The 14602-nt window shown below is 46.9% G+C and overlaps 1 protein-coding gene across 3 annotated transcripts in view; it reads left to right on the top strand.

The window, feature by feature from the left end:
• The first annotated feature begins 4811 nt into the window (after positions 1-4811).
• The window catches only part of COQ8A (coenzyme Q8A), a 31771-nt gene continuing 21980 nt past the window's right edge, over positions 4812-14602 (top strand). Inside the window, exon 1 of one of the 3 annotated variants that reach the window (XM_055146940.1) lies at positions 4812-5090. The gene's annotated coding sequence lies outside the window, so the exon portion shown is untranslated. Of the gene's footprint in view, positions 5091-5123; positions 5451-5557; positions 5924-14602 lie in introns of those variants that run through there. The other 2 variants (XM_004605525.2, XM_055146941.1) reach the window with 2 other exon arrangements.

Genomic DNA, 14602 nt, shown 5'->3' with positions numbered 1-14602 from the left:
TAGCATACTCTCCTGGAAGAAATAAAAAGTCTCCTTGAGGTCGAAAAGAAAGAACATTTAGGGGGAAATGAGATCTGGAGATGACATAGAAACACTAGTAGAGATTCATGGCCATTCATGATGGATTAGTGGTGGTAGGAACAGCAATTTTGTACTTAGATACCATACTTTAACACTATTGCAACAAACTAAAATATAATTAAAATAGTCATGGTCAAAGAAAAAACAACATTAAGCCACGAAGAAAGAATATATATAAATTATATTGGGGAAATATAAAATACAATGAAACTACAATATTTGTAACTTTTTCACTTTTGATGTAGAGAATACTGGAGAGGCCCTGGGAAAGCCTCAGAATTAAAGAAGTTTCCTTGCAACCATGAGGCCATGTCCTCTATCTTAGCACCAGCCATAGACTTTTAGTACAATCTCAATTGCACTGACACTTGGGATCTCTGGTGTCACAATATAAGAGTATGGTAACCCTTGGCAAGCGCAACAACTAGCATGAGCATTGAAAACAAGTGTGCAAGTACTGGTGAGCACCACAACCAAATGTGGGACTACCATTATCAAGTGTTTGGGATGTCTAGTCATTACCACCATCACCACCCAAAAAAACGAGAGGGGAGGATGGAGGGGAATATACATATACATATATCTATACACATATGTGTATATATACACACACACATATATCACTGTATCACTGTTACTGTCATCCTGTTGCCCATTGATTTACTTGAGCAGGCACCAGTAATGTCTCCATTGTGAGACTTGTTACTGTTTTTTTTTACATTTTGAATATCGCTCCAACCACCACATATATATAATATTAAAATTAAAAAATTTAAAAATGAGTTTGTATTTTATAAATGAAGACAGGGGAGTAGAAAATCAAGTGAAGTTCAGAAGGTAACAAGGGTGAGGGTCAGGGACCTGGGGCACACCAGAGGTGTAAAGGTGAGGTATGGGTATATATCTAAACCACAAAGTCAACAATACTGGAAGCATAAATCCAAACTACAACAATCAAATGTAAACATGTGCCTGTCAAGGGGCTGAGTGATAGTACAGCAGGTAGGGCATTTGCCTTGCATGCAGCTGATCTGGGTTTGATTTCTGGCATCCCATATGGTACCCTGAGCACTGCCAGGAGTAATTCCTAAATGCAAAGCTGTAAGTAACCCCTGTGCATTTATGGGTGTAGTCCAAGTCCCCTGCTCTGTCCCTCCCTCCAAATGTACCTATTAAGGAGGCAGGCTGAGAGAGGTGGGGAGACCTGGGCACATTGTTAGGGGGACTGTTGTTGGAATATTGCATACCTAAAACTCAACTACAAATAACTATGTAAATCACATTGCATTTTAAAATTAATTAAAAAGATGAAAAAACAAAACTGCATAAAGCAATGCCTAGAAATCCCTGGGTATGGAGATACAAAGTCTAAAATATGATCGGCAACAATGGCATAAGAGGGGGGACCATGGAGTCACATGTTAGCAAAAATTGTTTCCAGTGATGTTTTGGCCCAAGCAGTGCTGGGGCCACCAAGGCTACCTCACTAGTGCTTGGGTGACCATACATGCTAAGACCTCTGCATGCCAGTATGTACTCTAATCCTTTGAGCTAGCTCTTGGGCTCTTTAAAAGGTGTTTTTTTGGAGTCCTTATTTGGGACCACACCTGGCTGTGCTCAGGGTTTACACTGGGCTCTGTGCTCATAGATCACTCCTGGTGGTGCGTGGGGATGTTATGCAATGCTGGATAGCACAAGGCAAATGCCTTATTCCCTGCAAGAGCTTCCTGGCTGCATCTTCTTTTTGTAATTAAAAATTTATTCTTTTTTTTTTAACTTTTTATTAAATCACCATGTGGAAAGTTACAAAGTTCTCAGGTTTATGTCTCAGTTATACAATATTCAAACACCCATCCCTTCACCAGTGCCCATATTCTACCACCAAAAACCCCAGTATACCCCCCCGCCCCCACCCCCCACCCCCTACTGTATAACTAATGAATTTCACTTCATTTTCTCTTTACCTTGATTACGTTCCATATTTCAACACAAAACTCACTATTGTTGTTAGAGTTTCCACCCAAGAAAGACAGCCCTACTACCAAGGAAGCATTTGATAATTAGTTTTCCATTGCTGGGAATGAAGAGATATATAGCCCCACTGCTCCAGGTACATAACTTTTTTTTTTTCCTCTTTCCTTTTCCTTTATTTTCCCCCCCTCATCCCCCTTCCCGCGCCTCATAGTATGGTGTACACCACGCCGCATTTCTCCCTGAAAATGGGAAACAACCTGGAAAGAGGGATATTTCCTCTTCTTGGCTGGTGTGGGGCTTTTGCTTAGTTCACAGTCCAGAGAGGTGGCTGCTACATTAATAACCTTCAATATTTCAACAAAAACTTACTGTTATTATTTGGAGTTTCCCCCCCAAGTCAGACCTGTTCAAAAGGAACCATTTCACATTGCTGACAATTATAGATGTTAAGTCGCGCGGATGCTGCCGCGTTTTGGATTTCTGTATAAAGTCCAGGGAAAATTCTGCCAGAAATTGCATAGCCCAGCTCACAGTCCCAATGCATTGCTGTAAGAAGTCTCTGGAATCAAAGTCTTTAGGCGCAGAGGGTCCGCTTCACTCTCAGCAGCTCCGAATTTATCTGGGCTGAGGGCGAGCCAGTTACACCCCCTTCCCATGAGTCCCTAGGAGCCCCAAGTGTAAAAATCGAATACCTCTGGGTTAGGACTCTTAGAAGATGGCGCCTGCCATGTGGGTGCCGCTGCCGCCGCCGTTTTCCATGCAGGAAGATAGGGTGGGGAGGAAAAATCCACCCCCAGGCAGCACAGAGTTGCAGCCCAGTTCAAAGTCCCACTGCATTGCTATTAGAAGCTGTGCTGGATGCCTGAATGTGTTAAGTCTCTGGAATCAAAGTCTTTAGGCACAGAGGGTCCCTGTAATTAAAAATTTAAATTAAAAACATTTAAAAAAACTATTAGGGACTGAACTATTGCTCAAAGAGGTGAAGCGCATGCCTTGGTAGGTGCTATGCCAATAAGCCACACATCCCTGTGCCAGGAGCAGAGTTTTGTATAAAGTTGAAATTGAGTAGTAATTTGATCTAGAATGTTAATTATAACAGACCACCTATTCAGAAAAAGAAGGGAATGATCAACTGTGGCAAATGCAGTGGATAGTTTAAAATGAGATTTGAGAACTGCTACTTAACAGCATAGAATGGTTTTAGGAGAATGAATGGAATAACACTGATCAGTGTGCTTCAGGTGCAATGGGAGCAAAGGTTAACAGAAAAAGTATAATTTCATTAAGATTTGCTTAAAATGGGAATGGAGAAATGGAAATAAAGTGGAGAGGTATTTCAACAGGTTTGTATTCTGATGGGACTGATGCAGCAGAGGGAAAACAGATGTCCTTTGTGTGTATACAGTAACAAACCCATTTTTTCACATGTGCAAAATGTGTGACAGAACCCCAATATATCCATCTTTCTCCTTCCACAATTACCAATGTCATAATTATCATTACTTACCCAAAGCCTAATAATGTTTTGAAGCTAATGCTATACATACTATGTACTATTTCATCTGGAAAAGTTTATTATTTCAAATATGTAAGGACTCTCAAAACATCTACTAAATACTAACTTGTGGGAATTTTAAATTCCAAGAAAGGGGGAATTTGCAATATAAAAAAAAAGTCAGGTCAGTAGAGATGTTTTTAGCAGACTCATTTCACAACAAATAATTTAATCTTTAAATGAATTTATTTAATGAGTAAGTTCAATATCATATCCTGTTGAAGATGCCTTCTTTGTAAAGAATGGCTGGGGGATGAGGACCTGTTCTATAGTAAATATTCCCTACCTCTCAGGTTCTTTTAAAATAACCTTGGCACTGCTGGAAGGAATAAAGCTGTTTACCAACTGGCCCGCCGGGGGAACCTGTGTCTGTGGGCCCACCTCCAGGCTGCATGGAGTTGTATGGAGAAAACCAACTCCCTCCCTACATGGGTAGGATTTTTAACGTGCACAGGTGCACAGAGCAGGATTAAAATTACACCCTCTCTTCCAGTGGAAGCCTGACTGAGTAGTTTGTAAATAGCGACAAGCAGAATGAACCCAGGAATCCATTATCCCATGGGCAGGCGTGAGGTCCCTAAGCTGTCAGGGGTTTGTGGAATCCAGGTTATATGCAGTTAATGTGGGAGGGAAATCACGGACACGCTCTCAGCATCTAACCCGTGGGACTTGATAAAGAGCAAGAGAGTGAGAGCGCCGATCGTTCTCCTCAGGCCAAGTTCCTAGCTCTTATCCCTGTACAGTTTAGGGCAGAGTTACTTGAGACTCAATGATCTGCTTAATTGTTTCTAAAAATAAACTTTCTAATTAAAGTGAAGATGAATGGGGGAGCTGATTCAGGCGAGGAAGGTATGTCTAAGTTCCTGTAGAATGTAGGGCAACACACACACTTCTGGATTTCATAAACGCCCACCCCTCACCTTCCCCACTCCACCTTAAACGCATCACTATATAACTTTCATTCTCTAACACTATACCCATTTTCAGAAAGCCAAAAGGTATTCCTTGGCTGGAATATTTTATGAGCAGCGCGGCCGGACCCGCTCACCCTCAGCCTGGCTCCGCCCCACGAGCGCTAAGCGGCTCTCGGTGCGGCGGAGGCAGCAGCAGCTGCGTCAGAGCGGTGCGTGTCCGCCGAACCCGCGCTCCACGCAGCCCGAGCCACGCCCACCCAAGCCCACACGCCGAGGCCGAGGAGAGAACAGCGATCAAGCGGGCTGGCCTCCAGTCAGCGGGGCCGCAATCCTCTCCTCTCCCTAGGCGCCCCTGTGTGGAAACGGGGGCGCGGCAATCAGCACCTTAAGGGAGGAACAGGACCGACCTCCGAGACCGCCAACTAGCCGCAATTCCCTCGAGCCCGCTTTAGTTCCTTCAGTTCCCTCAACGCTTCTCCTCTCCCCTACACCGGTTCGAAACCCAGCGAGTATAGACGCGGAGGCGACCGCCGGGGGAAGATATAAGACAGATACAAGTACTTCAGGTGCGGCCACCCAAGAGCCAAGACCCCAGTCTTAGTGCTCCCAACTAGAGGAAAGGCCGCGCGGAGGGAAGGCCTGCGCGCAGGATCGGCTTCCTATTGGCTGCCTTCGCTCCTCTCCCGGTTCCGATTGGCTGCAGGCCGAGGGCCCGGGCTCTGCACGCTTCACGCGCCGCGCGCGTTCGGTTGACAGGCGGCTTCGCAGCCTATGGGAGCAGCCTGGAGGCGGGCCCGCAGACACAGGTTCCCCCTGCGCGGGCCAGTTGGTAAACAGATCGCTGGCGCGTGCCGTGAGCTAACCCCGCGGCGGGCTCGCTGAGGCGGCGCGGAGGTGACCGTGGATCCCAGCTTCCGGGCAGCCGGGTAAGGCTGCTACTCGTAGGCCGCCGCGTGCCCTGGGCGCCATCTGCCTGTGGCCCGAGCTGGGCTCACCTGCCGCCGGAACCCTTCTGACGTTCTCCACAAGTGACAGCGCAGACGCCCCCTTGCGGGTCTCCGTCGCCGCGAGCCCCGAGTCCGGGCGCCGTGGGCGCGCCTCAGGAGGCGGGCCGGGGGTGGCCGTGTCCTAAGCCCCTGCTCACCTCAGCCTGCGGGACCGGCCGAGGGGCGGGGAATCGCGCCGGAGCCTGGGGGTGCCTGGAACGCGCCCGCTGCCGAACCCCCGCATTGCCGGCGCCGCGTCCCTGTCTGTTTCTTCGTGATCATATTTTCCCTTCACTTCCCGACCGTCTTCGCTGTGTCTCAGGGCGTGGAGCCCGGGCGCTGCAGGATTGTCTCAGGATTTCGACTCCTTTGGATGGAGTCAGTCCTAGCATTTCCCCGTAGGGCTTCTTGAGGTGATTTTGGAAGGGGGGGGGGGGTCTGCTTGATCCTTTCCTCCATTCGCTTCTCTTGGTGCTTCTAGCTCCTTTTCGCGAGCCCTGGGGGTGGTATGTGGTTTGGTATTATTCACTGAAACTCTCCCTTTACCCACGTGGGCCCCCTCCCTACAGCGGTCTCAACCTTTGCAGCCTAAACCGGTGGGGGCTGAGGTGGGGCTTGTGCAGATCTTGCTGCTACGAGTAAGAGTTAGAGACTTAGGTGCTGCCTCTCTGCCATGGCCAGGCCTAGAGTCCTCCTGGAAAACTTGTCCCCACAGATTAGGTCCTGGGATGTGTGTGATAGAAGACGGAGAGCTGGGCACTCCAAGCCAACCTTGTTGCTAAGGACTTATGCATGCATGGCTGCCAGTTTACCAGTTTTCTGCAGTAGATGAGGGAGGGGGGCATTGGGGAAGGGGGGTCATTCTGTTGGGAGCCCAACATGGAAGAAACAGTGGGGGGGGGGCTGCTGGCTCACAGCAGCATCTTTTGGCGGTGACTAGTGACTTCTGGCATTCCCTTCAGCCTTGCAAATCCTGCAGACCAGGTAGGGTGGTTATAATTTGGAACTTGGCTTTGGTCACCTCAAAGGAAAAGCAGATCAGGTGGTCTTCTCAGTGTGTCCCTGAAAATGAGGCTCTCTCTTAGAGCTGTTGCCTTTTGGGATAATTCTTTCCTGTGGGAATGGGGCTGGGCTCCTGTGTATTGTAGGATGTGTGACGCTTCCCAGGTCTCTTTTCTTTGTAGCCTGCCCCCACCCCAATACCCACATCAGTTAGAACAACCAGAGATGTTTGCAGATATTGTCAACTGAAGCTTCAAGGGTGGATTTACTCTTGACTGAGAACCACAGAGGAAAGACTGAACAGGAGTTTGCCCAGTCTAGAGAGTAGTGAGCTCCTGTCCTGCACCTGATGAAGTCACCAGACTGGGCCGTAATGACCCCACCTGCACCTGTGGGAGATGAAAGAGGAGCTAGAAACCTGTGAGCATTTTCTGTGCCTGCTGCATAGCAGTGGCTGGTCAGTCTGGAGTCTTTGTGAATTTTATGAGACTGGGGGATGGGGATTTGTATATGACATTGTCATGGCGCATTTGTTGGGGGAGGGAGGTTGGGCTAAATGCAGCGGTACTCAGGGCTCACCCCTGGCACTGTACTCGGGAGCATATAAGTTTAAGCCATGTGCACGTTGGCAGAAAAGCCGACATAGTAATCCACAAGCAATCTTTACAAGGTGATGCTTTTTGCAGAGGTCTCTAGTGTTTAGGATGAGGTAGGACCCAGACCTTTGGGTATGAGGGAGTGAGGGTCTGGCTGCATTTCAGCGGAGTATAACTGTGCAGCTTGGACACAGGGGCTATTTGTGGAGTTCATTTCTAGTTGATCAAAGCATTCGTGTCACTGAGCCCTTGCTTTGTGTGCAGAGAAATATTTACTTCTGAGCCTAAATCTGGCCTTCAGTCTAACCTGCAATTTATGCCTCAAACTTTGAAGTCCGAAACTGACTAGAATGTAGGAAAGCTGAAAAGCAATGATTATTGCATGGGTCAAGGGAGCATTTCCCAGTCCTTCCCTTTTTTGTTGTTAATTGAACTTATGAAGATGTATCAGGATTTCTCCTTAACATTCGTTGGTCAATTGGAGAGCTCTTTGGGTCAGCTAGAAGGGTCCTTGGGTGTTGTTATTCTTTCTTGCCTTTATTTTAATTTTTTTTTTGTTTTGGGGCCACATCCAGTGGTGCTCTTGGCTTGTTCCTGGCTCTGCACTCAGGGACTACTGCTAGCAGTGTCCGGGGAACCGTATTTGATGCTGGGGATTGAACTGGGGTCAGCTGCTCTGCAAGGCAAGTATCTTATCTGCTGTACTATCTTTCTGAGTCCTCCTTTGCTGCTTTTAGGAAGGGATCTGGACAGGGAGGTCACTTCTTTATCAAAAAGAAACTATTGGGAAGCTCCATACTTGGAATAATTTTCTGTCAAGAGCCTTGGATACTAACTCATTTATCTTTATCAGTTGAAATAAGAGCTGTGTACAAAATTAGGCAGGAATATTTAGCGTTGTCTTGATGTGACAGTGTCATCTGGAAATAGTCCCAACATTCCTGCTGAATAACAGCAGGGGCTTAGTTGGGTGAGCCCGTGGAGGGGAGAGTGTGTGAGTGGGGAAGTCTCTTAGAGTGGGAAGTCTCCTGGCCCCAGCATCAGAACCCTAAGTAAGATGTTTCTGAGAGGTTTTTTTTTTTTTCCCTTCATTTAATAGTGTCCATGGCCTTCCAGAAACAATTTGAAGTGGGGTTTCAGGCCCCTCAAACTTTGCTCTGAGGACAAGGACCCACAGAATATTTCAAATCTAAAATTACTATGAAAATCCCTTTTATCTCTTTGTACTTGGTTATAACTTATTTTCAACATGTACATGTGGAGATCATAAATAAGTGGAGTATGTTGCACTTAGCTCAGTGTGTCAGTGTCTCATAGATCTGTGGTAGTTGAAATAAATTTGTTCTTGGAGCAGGAGTGATAGCACAGTGGGTAGGGCATTTGCCTTGCACGCGGCCGACCTGGGTTCGATTCCCAGCATCCCATATGGTCCCCTGAACATTGCCAGGAGTAATTCCTGAGTGCAGATTCAGGAGTAACCAACCCCTCTGCATCGCCAGGTGTGACGCACAAAAAATAGAAAAAAAGTAATTTGTTCTTGTCTCAAGAACCCTTGACTTACTTTAAAAATTATCCCTTGGTACCAGAACAATAGTACAGTGGTTAGGGCACTTGCTTTTCATGTGGCCAAGATGGGCTAGTTCCCTGGCACCTCACATGGTCCCCTGAGCCCCACCAGGAGTGATCCTTTATTTTTTTATTTTATTTTTTTGCTTTTTGGGTCACACCCAGCGATGCTCAGGGGTTACTCCTGGCTTTGCACTCAGAAATTACTCCTGGCAGTGCTTGGGGGACCATATGGGATGCCGGGGATTGAACCCGGGTCGGCTGCGTGCAAGGCAAATGCCCTACCCGCTGTGCTATCATTCCGGCCCCAGGAGTGATCCTTTAGTGCAGAGTCAGGAGTAAGCCTTGAGCACTACTGGGTGTGACCCATAAACCAAAACTGCCAAAAACTATCCTCCATTTCCAACTGGGCAGGGACTAAAGGGCTAAACTGGAGAATTCCTGGGTACCTTAAGGGCTGGTGCCCCTCTACATCCTGTTCTTGAAGAAAAGCTCACTTTGAGATATGGGGTGGATTTATGGACTCCTCATTCAACAATTACAGATTATTTGCTTGGAGAATGGCATTAAGGTAAATATGAAGGTGAACAAGGCTTGGGGTCCTGACCTCAAGCATGTGTCTGGGCCAATTTGGCCTAGGGGAAGGGAAGGTATGAGGAAGGTGAGGGGACTGGGCTAGGGAGAAGATGGGGATGAGTTTACTTCTTTTCTCATAGAGGTCTGTGTAATCTGTCCCTATAAATTTAGTCTCTGTGGCATTTTATCAGAGTGTGATCAGGATCAGGAGCACTTGGTATGATGCTTCCTGTGATTTTTAGTGAACAGTTATGTTCAGTCTAGGAAGGGTTCCCTTAGCCCCCATGACTCATGAAGCCCAGTGGAGCCTGGAGGACCATACCTGCAAGTGAAGGAACCTGCCCAGCACTAGCATGCATGCAGGCTGAATACAGAATGTCCAATCCAAGACTGAAGGGGGTTCTGCCCTCTGCTCTCAGAGCCCAGATGGAGAGCCTACAGTCCTACCAGAACAGAGTTGAGGAGGCCAAGGAGATGAGCACTGAGAGATGAGTGTGGTTTCTACAAAGAAAGAAGCTCTGGAGCTGAGGCCTGAGAAACAGGCTATGGGCAGCGTGAAAGGAGGTGGGCAGGAGTGACTGGACAGGATTGTGCCCAGAGAAGGATATATGAAGAAGGATGGGTACTGCATCCTTCTGGATTTTCCCAGAGATGTTTTTCTTGTGATTTCTCCCTCTCAGCCCCTGAGAAGCCAAATCTGCCCCTCCACACTTGCTGTTTTCACAGAATGAATGAATGCCTGCCTGTCTGCCTTTTCCCTCCCTCCCTTCCTCCCTTCCTTCCTTCCTTCCTTCCTTCCTTCCTTCCTTCCTTCCTTCCTTCCTTCCTTCCTTCCTTCCTTCCTTCCTTCCTTCCTTCCTCCCTCCCTCCCTCCCTCCCTCCCTCCCTCCCTCCCTTCCTTCCATTCTCCCTTCCATCCTCCCTCCCCCTCCCCCTCCCCCCTTCCTTCCTTCTCTCCCTTCCTTCCGTCTCTCCTATCCTCCCTCCCTCCCTTCCATTCAGTGCAAGCAGGGTCCAAGGATGCAGTGCTGTTGGGTTCTGTAGTCCCTGGGACCATCACGGCCACACCTGTCAATATACAGGCTTCACGTGGTGCCAGGGATTGACCTCAGGTGCCTGATTCCTGTACTATGTCCCCAGCCTAATATTTGAATTCTTTTAGGCATAATTCTTTATAGATCCCATTAAATCCAAGTTTTCACACCAGCTCAGTGCTGTTCTTGTGGTTTTAGACTTCTGTGCTAAAGGGACAAAGGACCTTATTCCTATTTTGGGGAACTGAGGATCCATCTCAGTTATTCAGCTCCTTTCCATATGCACAAAAGAGGAGAACTGGTGGGCTGGGGTCACAGGTGGTGGGTTCATGGTAGGCCTGGAGCCCAGGCCAGACCATTTTCCCTCCTCTGTCAGCCTTAGCTTGTTACTCTGGTGTCCAGGAATTGGAGTGCCTGGTCATAATATCCCTGCTCTCTTCTGGGTTCTGAGAGGCCTTGGGGATACAAGCCCAGAAATAGTTCAAATCCAGAGCCTGAGGTTGTGCCCTGCCCAGTATTTGATCTCTGCTTGGCACATTTTCTCTCTGGCACATTTTCTCAGCAGCGGGAGAACATGAGAATAGATTTCCCTGTGACCTACCGGTGGCTACTGTTTCACAACTGTTGAAGCTTATACGCATCTTTCTGAGGAAGAAAGGGGGTTGGTCTCCAAGGACTTTACAGTCAGCATTTGCTGAGGGACTGGTAGCGCACTACAGCTCAGACCTGCTGTACTGTTCATGCTTGCCTGGACTCATGGCCCAGGTCCAGACCTGCTTGCCACCCTACTCAGTCCCCCTCACCACCCCTCATCTTGACCCCTTCAATCTTTTTGGAATCAAGGGGTGGGATGAAAGAATGCAGCTATGGGGTAACTATGTCCTGTGTGGGTGTGTCCCTCTCCCCTGTATGTATGTGAAGCAGATTCCCACTGACTCCACTCTTAGGAAAATCACATTTCTCCATTTCTTCCCCCAGCCCACCAAAGCAGGGTGCTGGCTTTGGACAGAAAGAACAGTTCCTGACACTCAGCAACCATAGTTATTTCTAGTTCTGCTTTCTTAGATGAGCATCTTGGCTCAGTAAGCCAGAACAGGATGTCTTAGACGTTCCCACTGTCAGTCCCTTCCACCCAAGAAAATTCTACGTGATCCAGGTATATAGACTTATAAAACACATGTGCACATCAAACTTTTAATGATAATAAGTCATAAGAAATGTATTTTAACATAAGTGTTTTGAAACTTATGTGACCCCACATGGAGTTGTTTAAGAAGCTTGGAGCTGGGGTGCACTCTGCATGCATGCAGATTTTAGATTCCTGTGGATGAGGTGCCCTGTGGATCCTGTGGAGGAGATAGAAGTGGTGAAAAGGGTCCCCTCTCTGCAGACACTCTCCATGTGGTAGGGGAGATGACCAGACTCTTGATGTCTTACTGGATTCTGGAGGGGACTTAGCATCAACAGATAGGATAATTTAAAGTTTATTTCAATTTTTCCCATACCTAGCAGTACTCAGACTTTCTGTCTGGCTCTGAGCTCAGGGATCACTCCAGACATGGCTCGGGAGACCATATCGTATGCCAGGGAGCCTCCCCAAGCAAGGTGAAACCCCTGCCTGATGTATATCTCTCTGACCCCAAAAGATAAGATAATTTAGAGTATTAGAGATGTCTGGCTGAGGGGGGCGGGTTGTGGGGGTGTGGAGAGATAGTATAGTGGGTAGGGTGCTTGCCTTGCACATAGCTGACCAGGGTTTGATGCTGATATCTCATATGATCCCCTGAGCACTGCCAGGAGTAATTCCTAAGCCCAGAGCCAAGAGTAAGCCTTGAACACACCTGTGTGTGACCCAAAAACAAAATTAAAAAACACCAAAAAATCCAGGGGAGGAGGGAACAGCATTTGGAAGCAGGGAAATGTATGTGGTGGGGATTAATTTTGGTTAAAGCACTGGAGCAAAAAGGGATGGGAGATGAAGCTGGAGTAACATTTTTTGTTTGTTTGTTTGTTTTGGGGCCACACCTGGAGATACTCAGGGGTTACTCCTGGCTCTGCACTCAGGAATCACTCCTGGTGGTGTTCAGGGAACCACATGGGTTCCTGGGTACCAAACTCTGGTTGACAGCATGCAAGCAAGCGTCCCACCTGCTGTACTATCTCTCCAACTCCTATAGTCACATCTTGAAAGGCTTTGCAGGCCATGCCAAAGCACATGGCTTTGGTTTTGTAGGCTGAGGAGAGGGAAAGTTTGTGAAGTAACAGTCACCTCCTCCTGCAGTTTCCCTTTCCTCTCCTGCAGTCTGTTTTTCCCTCTTCCTTCTCCATGAGTAGGTTGTCTCGATATTCCTCCTTCATTTGGATTTACTCATTGATTAAAAATTGGTTGGCATTTTGCATACAGCTTTAATATCAATAAGTTGCCCATTGCCTGTGCAGTGATAGGTTGCATTAATTTTACCCCTGTACTGTTGACGTGTACAGGTATCCACACCAGGTAGTGCAGGTCATTGACCATGCTGCTGATCAGGGAGAGGACAGTATTGATATGGCAAGACTCAGGCATCTTCTGACTCTAGCGTAGCATCCTTGGGGGGTTCTGCATCTTGTCATCACAGGTGTCTGAGGTGGACCTGGCTCCAAAATCCAGTTTGCCTTGATTTCTGGGGGATGGAAAGCAAGACACCTCCCAGCCCTGGAGCTGAGGAGCTTTCCAGATGGCCTATCTAGCTGGTTTTATGATTTTTATGACTCAGAATTTTCTGTAGCCAGATGGGCATATTTTTTGGGGAGTGAACCTTGCTTATGTCTCCCATCAAGTGCCTATTGATTTAAAAACAAATTGTTGACCTGGGTAGATTTCTTACCTGCTGGGCAGTAAAAGATTGGAGTCTGGAGTCAGATGGCATGCTTGGCCAGCATTCGCCAGCATGGGGACTTAAAGGAGATCTCTTTCCTTGCTGAGCTTGAATGATCTTTTCAGTGAATGTGGACAATAATACCTTTCAGGATTAGGAGTCAGAGAATGAAATACCACACAAGAAGAGGAGTAAGAAATGGAAGCTTCCTTGTTATTATTACCATTTCATTGTTATTATTACCATTTCATTGAAATATTAAATCTGAGAGGAAGATGTTGAAAAACTAAGTATGAAACCCTGAGATGTGTTTTGGAGATGGGGGATCTTATCTGGACCTCTTGCTACCCCCAGCTTGTGCTCATGTTTGGATGTAACACATGCTGCACTTATGGTTTGAATAAACTGAGCTTGGGAGAGAGGCTTATTCAAGGGTAAGATATATTGCCCAAAAGCCAGCAGAATTGAAATTAAGAATACTGTTAGAAATGGCTCATTGGGCTGAGAGCATGAGTGGCATGCAGTAGCTCCTGGTTTGATCCCTGGCACCATATGTTCTTTGTGCACTAATGGGATCAACCCTCAAACACAGCCAGGAGTAGCCCCTTAGCACCAGAATGTAGAAAAATAAACACAAAAGCCCTAAATAATCTAAAAGAAAGAGAATGTGTTTGAGCTACTTGTGGAATATTCTAGTATTGTGGAATATTCTAGTACTCTGCCTGGTATTTGGTTGGCGCTCAGTACTCTTGTGGGTGGTATTTCAGAATAATTTCCTGGAAATTATTATAGAATATAACTTTTCACCTCAACCCAATGATTTGACTTTTGAAAAATTACTACTGTATTTCTAGTATAGCAAAAACTCTATAGCTGTGGGCCTCCATGTTAGGTCCTAGTTTGTTTTCTTGCAGTTCTGTTGGTTCTTGAGTACAGACAGCACCACCTGCCACCTGTGTGGTCAGTCAAAGGTTGGGATGGGGGTGGGTGAGAGGTGCCTGAGACACCAGGCTTCCTAGGAAAGGTTAGAATTTGCTTGATGAAAAAAGACCTACTTGTACCAGGTGTCATTGTCCATTATCTGTCAGTCATGGATAGTACATATGCAAATACAGGAGCTGTTGACAGTTTGTAAGTAAGTGAGCATGTTTGTGTCTCAATAAATGTTATTTACAGAAACAGGTGATGGGATTTGTGGTTTGCTGACCCTCAGACTTGAAGGACACTAGTCATATTATATGTCTTAACTTTTGGTAGAGAAAAAAAATATGGTCCCTGCCCTTGCTACATGATTCTAAACTTGGATCCTATTTTTTTGGCAAGGGTATGAAGCACCCATGAATTATTTCTGTCTTTTGATGCCGAGGTCAGCATTACACCTGCTGCCTGCCAATGCCAAGTGATTTTCTCACCACCTGCTAAGAAGGGAAGTTGAGCTTGTTTCCCCAAAGTGGGATGAT

This window comes from Sorex araneus, chromosome 9 (assembly GCF_027595985.1).
Source record: "Sorex araneus isolate mSorAra2 chromosome 9, mSorAra2.pri, whole genome shotgun sequence".
NCBI classification, from domain to species: domain Eukaryota; kingdom Metazoa; phylum Chordata; class Mammalia; order Eulipotyphla; family Soricidae; genus Sorex; species Sorex araneus.
This window is presented reverse-complemented; position numbering and strand designations above follow the sequence as displayed.